This window comes from Lissotriton helveticus, chromosome 1_1 (assembly GCF_964261635.1).
Source record: "Lissotriton helveticus chromosome 1_1, aLisHel1.1, whole genome shotgun sequence".
NCBI lineage: Eukaryota > Metazoa > Chordata > Amphibia > Caudata > Salamandridae > Lissotriton > Lissotriton helveticus.
Window position 1 is genome coordinate 620,258,707 of NC_136057.1, and position 15,060 is coordinate 620,273,766.

A 15,060-nucleotide genomic window follows, 5' to 3' on the forward strand; every position below is an offset into this window, starting at 1 on the left:
TAAGAAGATCACGCACTTCTCTTTGTTTCTTCTCTGATGATGGGTCTCTCCTGATCAGCCTATCTGCCTACCCATCCGCTTCCTTAGGCTCCCAAAATCATCTGCTCTACTCTCCTCCCGGGTCGCTTTCCCTAATACCAAATCACATTTCCAATAGAAACGCCCCTTGGGACGCCCCTCACGTGGTACATCTTTGCGCGGTAAACTCCATGATGGTACTCTTCAAGACCCTCGTTATAGTTGACCTTGGTTCCCAGGCTTCTTCTCCAGTGCGCTGATACCCCCTGAAATTCCTGGAAACTCCTACAGGCCTGCGCCAAGCGCCACTGAACAAAGCCCCTTTCATTCTAGCTGATTAAGACCCTCGCACCTGCATACAGTCCGTCCTGCAGTGGGCCTCAAATTCCAGACTCCGCCATATCTATAGGTCGTAAAATATAATCGAAGCTCTGTACTTGGCACCTCTCGACTTCTCCTCTAACGAGCACATGGCACATCAAAGAGACATCACTATCAGTTCAGGCCTACTTGATTTACATGAAGCGGGTCCCTGCACTCTGAAAACAATTTACATTCTCAACCAACATACATTTCTTAAAGTACACATCTATAAAGCATATATTTCAAAACTAAATTCGATAGTACATTTTTGGAAGAACCACATTAACCCCATCTCACATTATTTTAGCAGCACGTTTAGATTTTCTGTGAATTGCCATGAGGCCTACACATTATACTGGTTTTGTAAAGCTCTATTCAACTCTAACATGATTCCTTTAACATGAGAACATGAGGTTTTCATATTCATCCCAAACATTTCTACATTAGTCTCACACAGTTATGATTATTGTTACTCTACTTAAACATTCTATGCATTTCACCACTGAATATAAGACACTCTGTGTATTTCACTTCTAAATATAAACACTCTGGTGCAAAGTACATGTTAACTAGCTACGTGCTTGTAAATATGGTGCACTTATACATTTTTCAAACTTGTGCTCTCTCAATTGCTTGGACCATTTGTTTTGCACGATAGACTGGGTATAACAGGGATTAATGCCGATGGCTATCCCTTACCTCAGGAGCTCGCTGGTTGTTGAGATACCTTGGACCCTACTTTAGGTCACTTTTTCGATTTACCACCACCCTGGACCCTCTGTGGCCTCAACAGGACTTGTGCTCTAGAATGCCTGACATGAGCGCCATCAGCATCCTGACTGACAATTGATTTTTCATACATATCTCTTAAAATATATATCTGTGATGATTCAGGAGGTCTTTGCTTTTGCCCATATGCTTGTTGTTAGCGCCAGAAATATACTTGACATTCCCTGACTTGAACAAAATATGCCTCCTGAATATTCTTGTACACGCTATTTCATATTTTTATTTCGAATGCCTGGTTGTCTGTGCTACGCTTTGCCCTGGTCAATATATTGTTGTCAGACTTCAAGTTAATTTTTATAACACAACAAAATACTTGTTATTGCTGGTACTAAACTAGCTGACTAAAGCCGCGAATTTGTGGTTTACTTGGTACACTAAAGTACAACTCCCATGATTCTCGCTTCCTTTAGTAGTTATGCCTCTGTTGCGATTTTTACATGTGTTAAACAAACTACATTTCCCAGAAACTCTTAGGAACGCGGAGTAGTTCCCTTGCATCATCAATGAGCGCCATGCTAATTAGGTCACAGGGACCGCGAGGGCTAACAACTCTTGCATAAATACAACTGCCTCCTTGATCGGCGTTACCTTCAACTATGGCTCGGTGAAGGTAGGCTTCTGACAGAGAGGTGAGATATTTGTATATGGTATCTTTATAGCACCTGTCCCGAGTCAGACTACTCTATTGGGTTCTCGAGCGATACGCACATGCTTAGTGCCTGTTTTCAAATATCCTCTAGTCAGAAAAACAACGCTAGACAACTCCACACTACATAGTGGTGAAAACGTGCATTCTAGTATTGTACTTGTAAACCAATTTTTATGATCTAAATTCACTGACTCAAGCTGAGTGTCAGTTTCATATTGATGTACGACCGCTTTTTTCTTGACAGGTGTTACAGCTTACGACTGGCAATCATCATACCAAGCTACTGTGCGACTCACTATTTTCTATGCCATTAGAATCAATTCAGTGTTTTTTGTAAAATATCTCGTATCACCATACTTGATGAGTTTCACTTCAGGTTTCACATTTTTTTTAAATTTTTTAACACACACTGAGCGGCGCGGTGCAAGGTTCTGTGCAATTTTACATTACATAGTACGAAATACAGCTAGATACATTTGCACACCTACAGTCTGGTGGCCGTTTGTCCCCTTTCGGGTCGACTTACTCTCCCAGGCCAATTTTTTGTGTCTAGCTTTGTGTCATCCATCTGAATTTTGAAGTCTTAATGCTATCTTTGGACGCATTCAGTATACTCCCTATTACAATAATGGCTAGTGAAGGCAAGTTTTTTTTTTTTAGTTATGTTTTACAGACTTGAATATGTGAATGAGTCTGATTTCTGTCAACCATGCTTTTTCCCCCTACACTGGTGCCTCACATCCTGAGCAGAGGCCAGGTGAGGTGAAGTTTCTTACTCGTACACTACGGGTTTGATCACTACACCAAGTTCCTCAAGCTGAGACAATTGGTGTGATCGGTTGTATCTGTTTCCTTTTTTAGTTAAATCTCGTTATTTTTCTCACTTATTACGCAGTAGCTTATACTTTTAGGTCCTGAGGAAGGCTAGACACTCTATAGGTCCCGATAGCTGAAACATGTAGACCGACCCTCTAACTGGATAGTTGCAGTTATTTTTTTTTAAAACTGCCTTAGCACGGGAGACCCCCCTCTGGAACAATGAACGACTACCTCAATTGGCGGCTTTGCAGGGGTTTCGGGGTTGGGACAATATAGGCATCTCAGCTCTAGGGTATGTCATGAGGGGCCTGACGCTTAAATCCTTCCAAGATTTTCAGGCCGAGTTCCATATGCCACGGTCCAAGTTCTTTTACTACCTTCAATTGTGGCATTCCCTGTCCCCCAGCCTAGAGGGATTAGAGTCCTTGCCGGAATTTATCCCATTGGAAGCAAAGGTTTTCATGGGAGACTTGCCAGACCGGAAAATTTACCGTATATATCAATCCCTGGTTATACATTGCTCCTCTACACTGCAGAAGCTTCGGGGGGACTGGGAGGAGGATGTGGGTTAGGAGGAGGAGGATGTGGGGGGGGGGAGGAGGGGGTCTACTAAACACGGGTCCGCTTGTGGAGGGCAGGGTTGATTGCCTCCCCTGAGTGTTTTTGCTACGGGAGGATCATGCTGTTGGGTTTCCCACTGGCGAAGAGGGACATTGCCAGGGCAGGGATGGCGCCAAGGGCTCCGTCTTTGGCCGCATGGAAGAATGGGCTGGACTTCTGTATGGGGCTGGAACAGCCTATTTTTGTTGCTAGGGGATGCCCATGCAAGCATTACAAAATCTGTAGATGTTGGGCGGACTATCGAGGTTTGATGATAGAACTGCCACCGGCAGAGGAAACTCATTCACTGTGATAGGGTATGGATATGCCGTGGGAGGTGGGGGTGCAACGGCAGGGGGACTCAGAGAGTTTCATTAGCCTGGTTATGCATGTATGTGGGGGGCAGGGCTGAGCAGACCTTTTGCGATCATGGGTAGGGGTGGGGGGTTGGGGTTTTCAATTTATTTACTGCATATATTTTTTCGGGCAACATTGGTCAAAGTCATCATATCTGTGTGGGTTGACTGGGCAGATGTCTCTGGGATGCAGAGCTCTGCAATATATATGCAACTTGACAGATAAAATCTGTTTTTAAAAAAAGTGCCTTAGCTCTGTTTTTAATCCTGACACCAAAAGATATGTATTAAAACATTTTTCTCCTGGTAGTTAGTTTTATCACACTTTCACCACATTATTATTCTTTTTCATTCTAGTACTGCGTTGATCACTTAGTAAGAAACTTTAGCCTATAATCTGGTGGATTTTAGTATGTCCTAGCAAACATTGAAAACATCCCTGAGCTCCTCCCTCACAGTGAGGGAGTTGTAGCCCTTGGCTGTAATAGGTGTTACAGCCGGGAGGAGATCCAAGATGATGAAGCATGTCACTTTGATTGGTGATGGGATCCCGTCCCCTAATTAGGACTTCCCTGTGTGAGAGTAGGTACTATCTACTTGTGTTAGAGACACCTTAGGGCGCTGAGTAGCACATTAGACCCACAGATAATTTAGTTTGTTTCTGAGTATTCTAGGGAAAGTATCTGTGCTGGTCTTTAAATTTTCTCTTGGATCCTCCTACCCCTCATTTTGTATCCTGGTTATAGAAGTTAACCAATCGGGAAAAGGTTTAACCTCATTGATAGGAAAGCCAGAATAGCCTGTGCACAAACAGAAATGTGTTGAACTGTGTGCACTCTTCTCTAGACTATGGTTTGAGATGCATTAGAACAGGAGAGGAATGGGCTGTGGTGGCCAGAGACAAATTGGTTTGAACAAGATCAGGCAAGAATTGGCGAGGACAAATCAAGCCCGCCAAGGAACCCTGAGGAGAAATTGGATCTTCGGTGTGCTCATAAGAAATATCATGCAGCAACCATCATAATCTAAACGGTCAGGTTAAGCAGCCCATCTAAAGTCATAAACAATATCTGAGGTACGCCTACTACAAGCCCCTGAGGACGAGAGGCCATGCCCTTCTCTACAGACTCTGTAATTGAACATCTGGGACATATGGGGGTGTGCTCCAATTAGGTAATATATTTTCAAAAGAGACAGGAGCAAGAAGCCTACATTTCTAGTATAGGTTGCACTACTGTACGGGATGCAGTCCTGCCAAGTACCCCGCATCAGACATTAGACTAACGCATTTCAGTGTGGTGCTCCGCATCACTGCACTGAAATGCATTGTCATGCATATGCAATGCATCAAGTCTTGATTCCCGTGGTATGGCTCTCAGGCCTGACATCTCATTGCAGTAGTACCCAATGGCTACTATTGAGACATGACAGCCTGGCCGGAGCCCAGGCAGGCTGTGTGATACAGTCTGATACCACAGGACGTGACAAGACAAGAGACAGAACGTTTGCCATTATCTTTCAATAGGGGTAGTATAAGTGACAGTGTTACTTTATCTTTGCCTCTATCACCCTCATTGTCCCCATCCTTTATGGTTTCCTTTCTTCTTTCACGCCTTTCTCTAAATCTCCACACCTCCATCCACGTTCGTCACCCGCCCAACCCTTTCATTCCCTTCTCTCATTCTTTTATCTCCTTTTTTCCCTTCCCCCCCTCCTTCTCTCCCCTCTTCCTCAGCGTACCTCTCTCCTCCTTCTTGCTCGGGCTTGTTTGCGGCCCCTGGCTAATCCTCAGACTGAAGCTTGTCATTGGCAGTTCAGATGGGCCTTCCACGTCAACCAGGACCACGGGCCCGCCTCTTACGTGGACCTGGGAAATGTGAGTGCTCTGCGCTGGTGATGGTATAAGCATGTTAACTAAGAGGATTGAGTGAGAGGGCGGAGACTACTGTTCAGCATTATGAATTCTCAGCACACTGGTTTTGGGAAATATTAACCTTTTTGGAAGGAAGTTGCAGCATTAGGCCTGGTCTAGAATGGGAAGCGGGGAGCAAGCTTTGGAAGAATAGTAAGGAATGGATGGAGTAGGATCGGAGTAGATACTGGGGGTACCTGTGGTTCGGTATCCTAAGTCAATGAACGTCTGAAGAATTCTGAAGGGATCTGTTCTGTCAGTTATGTCTTCTCTGCAGCATTTCTCCATGTGATCGGGTTGGAGACTATGACAGTTTACGGGGATGGCATATTCTTCCTTGTAGTAGGACCTATGGCAGCCTAAACAGACCACAAAGCATTCTGTTCCTGTAAAAAAGTGGCTCGATATATACTGGCCCAAAGTAAGGTACAGTGTGTATAAGAGTCCCAATCTCCAAAGGTATAACAGAGGTTAAAGTCAGATATGACCTTACTCTCTAAAGTGGTAGCTTGGTTGAGCAGTAAGGCAGTATCAGAGGACAGTGTAAAGCATTTGTTGTACACACTCAGTCAGCAAAAGGTTTCACAAACCAGAACTGAACTCTAGGCCAATTGTTTTTATATCAAAAGATATAGTTGTTTTATTTTAGAACCAACAGGTATCAGAATATACTTTTCTCAATTTGGGTGACTTTAGGTAGTTACTTTGCAGAAAGGAAATAGACTTTGTAAGTACAATAGCTACAGTGGTTTCAATAGGCAACACAATTCTAAACACAATTTAACATTGAGCTCAACAGGTTTTTCTACATAAATGCCGTTGATTACTTTAAGGATTACTTTTCTAACCACAGGATTCAGTCCCGGGACCTAAGCTGTAAACGGGTAAGTAAAAGCGTATTGGCTACAGTTGTGATTTTTAAAGAATATACATTTATTTCCAAATTGACAGTGAAAAACTAGCAATGTTATCCTATGGAAGGAAATTCAAGTCACAGGTAAAGTAGGTTCTCGTTGCTTTTGTAATCAAGTACTGGACTCCTAGGTTCAGCACTGGGACCTCTACCTAAGACAGGTAAGTAATTATCTTTTAGTATTTGGTATGATTTTTAAAGAGTTTTTCTAGTTTGCAAAAATCGACACAGAAGAAATTTCAGAGAAAAACAGTCAATGGTTTCCTATGGAAGAAAATTCAAGTTACTAGTAAGTACAGTTAGGATTACTTTTGCGGTTTAACACTAGGCTAAAAGTTACAGTACTGGCTTCTCTCCTGATCACAGGTGATTATTTCAGAATTTGCTATTCGGCTGATTTTAGAGGAATATTTTAAAGTTTCAAAACTCCACACTTAGAAGAAATTTCAGTGAAAACCAGTCAATGTTAGCCTATTAAAAGAAAGTGAGTTATCGGCTTTCAGGTGAGTACTCGACTGGTGGAGTTAAGGTTCCGGGCACAGACTCAAGGGTATTCCAGGGTCGGAAAGGTACAGTTGTTACACCCCAAGCGGCGCAGGGGCAGCCGGGTGCAGAGAGAGTAGGCCCAATGGAATCCAATGGATGGTAGGGAGCCTTTGGTTGGTGGCTGCAAGCAGACCGGCCACGCAGCTGTGGGAGCTGAGCTCCTGGTCACGTACTCCGGGCAAGTGGGGAAGTAGAGTAGGGTAGTAGTTGCACTTCCAGTGGCACTTGGGTGGCTAGGTGCAGGGTGCTTTTGAGCCGCCGGGCGCTCAATGTTATCCAATGGGAAAGTTAAAAAGTGAACAAAGGCTGCAGGCTCAGGGACGGAGATTCTTCGGGTGCGACCATCACTTCGAGAGGTAAGTTGGGATCTTGAAGAAGAGGTAGGTACCCCAAAGGAGGGCACAGGGGGCAATGGGGCACCTGGTGCAGGGGTGTCTTTTGGTGTCGGGAATTTTTACCCTCGGCCAGCCGGGGTCGGTAGTGGGAGTACCTGCAGGGCGGTGACGTGGGGAGGGGGAGGGGCAGGGTGGGGGGTAGTAATCTGTGGATTACGGAGCTTTACAGGTAAGTAAGTATACATATAAATAAATAAAACACATTTTGTTGCATGCACTGCAACCCAAATGCGATGCAGTGGCTGCAACGAAATTCATTTTATTTATTTATATGTTTACTTACCTGTAAAGCTCCGTAATCCATAGATTACTAACCCCCACCCTGCCCCTCCCCACATCACCGCCTGGCAGGTACACCCACTACCGACCGCGGCTGCCCTCGGCTGGTCGCGGTTGGAGGGGTTCCTGGTTTTGAAGCTGCAGGCGTCGTCTGGGTCGTCGAGGAGGGTCTTTGGGCATTGGACTTCGGGTCCCAGTCGCCGAGGGGATGTCCACGTGGCCTTGGGTCACTCAGGCACAGGCCGGGCTTGGTGGGTGCAGAGTGGGCTGGATTTGCAGTTCCTGGCTGGCACCAGGGGTATTGCTGTTGGAGCAGAACCACTGCTCATAGGAGTCCCAGTCTGTTGGAAGGTTCAAGGCAGGCAGGTCCTCCGGGGTTGTCAAGGTTGCTGTCCGCAGGAGACGCCAGAGTTTCACAGGAGCAGGTTAAAGGATCAACAGGCCTGTAGGGTTCTGGGGCCAAGTCCGTGGGCGTCGTCCTTTTGTTGGCAGCCGCGCGGTAGGTCTCCTTGTTTCTTGGTCTTCTTGTTGTTGCAATCGGGATCTGAGGAAGGAAGGTTCAGGGTGCCTCTAAATACTAAATATGGGGCATTACAGGTAGGGCAAGGGCAGGGACCAATGGGTCCCTTTCCTGGGGTGGGTACACCCCCTAGCCTGCTCCGCTCCTGTGGGAGGGGGGCAGGAGCCTAGCTGTGACTGGGCAGGGCTCCACATCTTCAAGATGGCTGGAGCCCGGGGTCATGCTTCACCTCGCCTCTCCCAACTGAGGGGTGGAGTTGGCACAACCCCCTTCCTGACGTAGGGTTTCCCGCCAGTCTTCCCGCCAGAGTGGGGGTCAGTACCGGTGGGGGCCAGTTGCTGAGTACAGCAAATGGTCTGGAGAAGCTCACAAGGACGGAATGTTTTTGAAGCTTCCCCTGCCCATCCTGGGGGAGGAGGCTTGGCACCTCGTCCCAGGATGGGCACTGTTGCAGGCCCAGGAGAGCAAGGGCTCTCCACCCAGGGGTCCAGCAACATGTCTGCTGTGGGGCAGCCTAGACAGCCACTCAGACAAGATGTGGATTGCAGGTTAGGTTTCAGGGGGCATCTCTAAGATGCCCTCTGTAGTGCATTTTTCATTAAATCCCACACCAGCATCAGTGTGGGTTTAATGTGCTGAAAAGTTTGATATCAAACTTGTCAGTCTTCAGTGTAGCCATTATGGTGCTGTGGAGTTTGTAATGACAACCTCCCAGCACCATAAACTCCTAATAGCATCACTGCACTTGCAGTGCCCTGGAATGGCCCTGGGTACTGTAGGGGCATAGGGCTCATGCACCTGTGTCCACACCACTGGCATAGGGCACCCAGCTAGAGGGGTGGCTTATGTATGCCAGGGCAGTGGGTTTTGTGGGCATGGTACACAGGGATGTGTGCCATGTCGACTCTTTGTTTAGTTCTGTACTTAGACACTCAGCCTCCAAAGGCAGTGTGTGGGTGTCGGGGTACAGGGCCCCTAAGGGTGGCACAATAAGTGTGGCAGCCCTTAGGGGTCTTCTCCGGTCAACATGCCCTGGGTAGCTAGGGTACCTTTTACTAGGGGCTGACAGGTGGCCAGAGATGCCAATTGGGTTTTTGCTTCAACACAGTTTTAGGGAAGGAACACAGGCCCTGTTTGGCAGGAACCCAGGGCACACTCAGTCAAAGCACATCAGCAGTTCAGCAAAAAGTGGGGGCATACCAATGCAAGAAAGATGGCAATTTCTCACAGTTCCTCATTAAGATTGGCTTCAAGGAACGATGCAGAGGTAACATTAATTATTTATTTCATTTTCCCTCAGCATCATCCCTCGAAATCCCCCCTTACCCGGACCCACCACCCCATCATTGTTACCTGCACGGACAGCGGCTGGAAAGCAGTGTGTGAGAAGTTGGCCTGGCATATGATGTCCACTATTCTAGTGGGCACCTTGCACCAGTCCAAACGACCCTTATTGATGGTAGGTTAAAGACAACCTTATAGAAAGCTATCCTAGTGTTAACTGTTGAGAACAGCCTTCAATAAATCAATCAATCAATCATATAATTTGTAAAGCCCACTTCATACCCGCAAGGGTTTCAAGGCGCTGAGGGGTGGGGAGGAAGGGGGTGCTGTTGCTATTGGTCGAACAACCAGGTCTTGAGTTGTCTCCTGAAGGTTAGAAGGTCTTCGGCTTGTCGTAGGATGAGGTGGAGGGTGTTACAGGTCTTGGCGGCGCAGTGGGAGAAGGATTTGCCTCCGGCTGTGGTTCTGCGGATGCGTGGGATGGTAGCCATGGAGAGGTCTGGGGAGCGGAGGTTCCTGTTGGGTACGTAGAAGGAGAGTCGACTGTTGAGATAGGCTGGGCTGGCCTTGTGGAGTGCCTTGTGTGCGTGGATCAGGAGCTTGAAGGAGATTCTTCTGTCGACAGGGAGCCTGTGCAGGTTCCTGGGGGTGGTGTGGTCGTGGCGCGGGACGTCGAGGATCAGGCGTGCAGAGGCATTCTGGATTCTTTGCAGTCTGTTGATGAGCTTGGTCGGGGCTCCAGCGTAGAGGGCGTTTCCGTAGTTGAGTCTGCTGCTGACTAGGGCCTGGGTGACTGCTTTACTTGTGTCGGTCAGGATCCTTCTGTAGATTTTGCGGAGCATCCGGAGGGTGTTGAAGTAGGAGGAGGAGACAGCGTTGACTTGTTTGGTCATGGTGAGTTTCGAGTCGAGGGCGACTCCCAGGTTGCGTGCATGGTTGGTGGGTGCGGAGGGGGGGTCCCCAGTGATGTGGGCCACTAGGAATCGTCCCACGCTGAGGGGTTGGGCCAGAGGATGAGGATCTCCGTCTTTTCTGTGTTCAGTTTAAGGTGGCTATCCTCCATCCAGTCGGCGACGGCCTTCATTCCCTGGTGTAGGTTGGATTTGGTAGTGAGGGGGTCCTTGGTGAGGGAGAGGATCAGTTGTGTGTCATAGGCGTAGGAGATTATCTTGAGGTTGTGATGTCGGGCGATGCGTGCAAGAGGCACCATGTAGACGTTGAACAGCGTCGGGCTGAGGGAGGATCCCTGTGGGACGCCGCAGATGATCTCGGAGGCTTTGGATTGGAAGGGGGGGAGGCGGACTCTCTGGGTTCTGCCGGAGAGGAAGGAGGAGGTCCAGTCCAGGGCCTTGTCTCGGATCCCTGTGTCGTGGAGTCGTGTGTGTAGTGTGCGATGGCAGGCTAAGTATTGAAGGAATGTAAAGCAGCTTGTTTTACCAGTCTATAATCTCTTGAATAATCAAATGAAAGTACACCACACAAGGTGTATATGTGTGTGTGTGTATATATATATATATATATATATATATATATATATATATATATATATATATATAATGTGTATTTATTCTAAAACACACCCCTCTAGTCTCTTTATGAGGCTAGAGGCCAAAGTACAATACAAGAACTTAAATAGCACACAGTAAATAGCACAGTACACATTTTGCCCTAGGGGCCTCACAAACCATATACTAAAATAGTGGTATAACAACCATGTGAGAGATAGAAGGTAGGCCTAGGGCCTGTAGAACCACAGGGGCAACAAGGAACCACCCAAGGTAGGGACGCAGGAGACCCACGGGGGACGCGTGCAGTGTCTAGACACAGCCGCGAATCACCATTGACTTGTATGGAGGAAATTTAAGTTACAGTTTTAAAGATTAAGGACACTTAGGAGTGGACCGCGATGAAACCTCTTTAGAACTAGACACTTCCAGAGTCAAGACCCACGAGAGCACTAAAGTACTCGTTTTACCTCATCCACGGAATCCGGGTGCATAGGTGTCTTTTCGTGTCGGGTTTTGTCATCAATTCCAATGGAGAGCTGCGAAGAAGTGCTGCAGGCGACCAGAGTAAAAGTGTCCGAATGGATCCAAGGGTGGATCGGAGATCAGAAGAACCTGAAAGCAGAGGGGACAGAGTCTTGTTCACTAGCCAGTGACCAGGATGGCGACAAAAAGATGCCAGCCGATGTTGGGTGCTTTAAGGTGAAGTAGATGAAGCTTGACTCTTCAGCCATGAGGTCCAGGAGGACAAGATTGGCTTTGGTGCAGGCCAGCAAGGTCTGAAGGACTCACCCTTTGGAGGGGAGTCAAGGCACGTCTAGAGCAACCAGGAAAACCTAAGAAACAAAGGATTGGTCTTCATGGTGACCCACTAGCCAACGGACTAGAGATTGTGAAGGAGCCTCAAGTTGCGGTGAAGAAAGCGGGCCCACGGAACATTCGTGGAGTGTAGGTCTCTCAGCTTTGGTGCATAAGATGCTCGGGATGAGGGCAACAAATAGCCCAATGCACAACTTCGGAATCTTTGAGAAGTAGGTGCACTTTCAAACTTGCAGGATGTCCAGGAGATCCGGTCCCACGTTTCTCGTGATAGCACAGTTCTTAGCTTCGCTGAGGACTCGTGTCAACCTCGGAGATGTCTGGAAGTCCATGTCCTGTGTCGCAGATTCTTTGGGATCCGGCGGGAGCCACAAAAATGCAGACTGGCAAGATGTTTCTTTGGTGCCTGTTTGAACAGGGAGCTCACTCATTGACCCCAAGGAGATTTCTTCCATCTTCGCGTCGATATGGAATGTCGAAGGTCCAAGATTTCGTCTTCAGAGTTTTGTCCAGGGTAATCTAAAGTCCTAGTGACTGGGTTCCCATACTTATACTAAGTTTTAGGGGTTCGACTAACTCTAGGGTCCCACCTATCGGAGGATCTGTGTAGGGGGTTGTTACACCCCTTCCCCTTTGTCCAGTTTCGCGCCAGAGCTGGGGCTGAGTGCCTCAGCAACCGGTTTGAACTGGGAAATGCATGGAGCACCTTGTGTGCCCCAGGGAGAGTCTGAAAGGCATTCACTGAATGCAACCCACCCTGCCCCAATACACTAAATCCTGTCTGGGGAGGTGCTGGCACCTCCCTGGACAGGAAACCTCTTGTCGAGGCCTCCCCTGCTGGAGTTTTGTCCAGCCTCAGGAGGTCAGACTCGTGTCTGTAGCAGCAGCATCCATTTTGTGATGATGAGGCCCTTTTAAACATTTACCGGGTAAGTAAGTGTGTACATGTCTTCTCCCTCTAGAAGGGTGGAATGCTACTGCTGCCGCCAGAACTGGCGGGGGGCAGTATTCCAAAGTGTTTGACACCAAACATGTTTTGATAAAGCCAAACCAAAGTTAGCATTAACCACGAGGATTATAATGCACTTAAGAGTATATGGTATGGCCATATCACAGAACAGCTATAAGGAAGGGATTCCGAAAGCTGCAGAGGGGCTCAGCTCATGCAACGGCACCCACTCACACAAAACCAAGCACTCTGCCTTTAGGATTGTCAAGGCCTGCCATAGGAGTGACTTATAGGTTAATATGTGTCTGTTTTAAATGGTGGCTGTAGGTATACTATATCCCAGTAAGGGGTGCTTAAAACACCTTACCCAGGCTGCAAGTGCAGACCTGTGGTGTCATTTTAGAAGGCTTCCCAGGGGTGGCATAATACATGCTTCAGCCCCTGGTAGGCCTCTGGGGTACCTATGCCCTTGGTACCATATACTAGGGACTCATAAGGGTGACCCAGTAACCAATCTGGTATGTACCTAAACTACATGCAATCAATTTAGAGAGAGAACAGCTAGGCTGTGGTCCTGAGTAGCAGGGCCACTGCCAGACTAAAGTCGAAAAAACAGTGAAACACAGCAAAAAGTGGGGGTAACCATAGGAAGCAGATCCTACTCTCCTACACAGTGTACAGGCCCACTAAAAATAATTGGTTCACCTCTTTAACTCTCCCACAGGTCTGGATTTCATTGAGAGCACTACTTTGAATAGGCAGGCATAGCTGGTAATGAGTACCTACACTTCTTTTATTTGGAAGAAATAGCACCAGCACATCTCATCACTGTTACAATGCATTTAATGCGTGTACTAGCACTTCTCAGCAGCAAACAAGTACTTCTGCACAGATTGAGGGTCAAGAGCTTCTTGCTGAATGGCAGTTTACCCTGGACAGATTTAGTGAGTTTGCAGGTAAGGTTTTGAAGTTGGTGTGTGACTAAGAGGATCCAGGGCCCCAGTGGGCAAAGGCTGGCTAAGGCAGGAATCAATGTAATTGTTTTTCTACCTGCCTGCCCTGTGACACTACTAGGAAGCTCATAAGAGAATGTTGTTGGGGCCTCACACCCTGTTTGAGCCTGGGTCTCACGTAGGACAGAGAGGCCATGGAGTACACACTGTCACTTTGATGCTCTGCAGTTTTAAGATCTTCTTAGAGTTTCTTCTTGCTCAAATGGTGTAATTTCTCATATTTTTATGCATTGGCGGCTGGCACAGGTAAACGCGGTGGGGTGGGGGCAGGACAGGGTGGGAGAGAAGTCAACAGATGATGGAATCGGTATAATTTAATAAATAAACAATACCTATTTTGTCGTCTGTCAACTTCCACCCTGCAGCAACCTGCCCCGCCGCACCACGCTTACCTGTGCCGGTGCTGCAGTTTATATGTTTCCCTCGTTTTCATTGATTCATTTTGCTGGTGAGAAAGTGCCACTCATAGGTGTTGGAATGTCGCTCATAATTACACTTAAAATATGAAAATGTCACACATAGCAATCTGAAACCTTGGCAGCTATGGGGATGATGTATGTTCGTTTTTGATTGAGAGGTAGGCTAGTTTGAATAGAGTGCTAATTTTACATCATTTTTTAATCAAAAATTCTGAATCAAGGAGTGATGTTTCTGGGTTAAAATCTTCATAGCCACAAAGGCGTGACAACATTTGTCTGAACGGTGCAAAGGGATAGTTGAATAGAAAACGCTCTTTGTCTTTTTAATACCCTCCCAATCCTAATTGAATGGTAGAGTCCACAAGGTGAACCAGAATGAGGGGCAGCCTTATTCCAGTCTAAGTTTTCCTTCCTTCCAATTTGACAGAAAGTTTTGAAGAGATTGTTGAGAGCTCTAGCTGTTCTTACTAACATGGCAGCCCTGTGATTCCGTTGTCTGAAACTGTAATTTAAAACACGAAACTTATTTAAAAAAAATATAGGCAACAATCAATTTTCAGACAATTTCATTTTTAAATTGAGATGCTCTATAGATAAATGGCATTGTTCAAATCACCTAGTTAGGTTATGTTGTCAGACCTATCAAGTTTCCCGCCTTTTTCAGGTCTTACCTGGCCACATTTGAAAGCATAAAACAGCCCCTGGAGTATGTGCAGGAGTATGTGCATGGCTGCGATGAGCAGCGAGCTCTGAACTTACCAGAGGATGACAGCAGTCCTGTAGTTCGATTCATACCCAGGCTTTAGTACAAACATTACACGTGGGCACAATAAAGCCACCGTTTTGTTGTCAGTTTCACGGTGCAGATGATGTGTAGTTTAATCACTGGCCCTTGCCACATTTCTCCTATTC

The 15,060-nt window shown here is 46.9% G+C and overlaps 1 long non-coding RNA gene across 1 annotated transcript in view; it reads left to right on the forward strand.

Moving 5' to 3' along the window:
• The first annotated feature begins 1,697 nt into the window (after window positions 1-1,697).
• Window positions 1,698-15,060, forward strand: part of LOC144770279 (uncharacterized) — a 149,925-nt gene continuing 136,562 nt past the window's right edge. The window contains exon 1 of the long non-coding RNA XR_013598854.1: window positions 1,698-1,799. This is a non-coding gene — a long non-coding RNA (uncharacterized LOC144770279). The remainder of the gene's footprint in view (window positions 1,800-15,060) is intronic.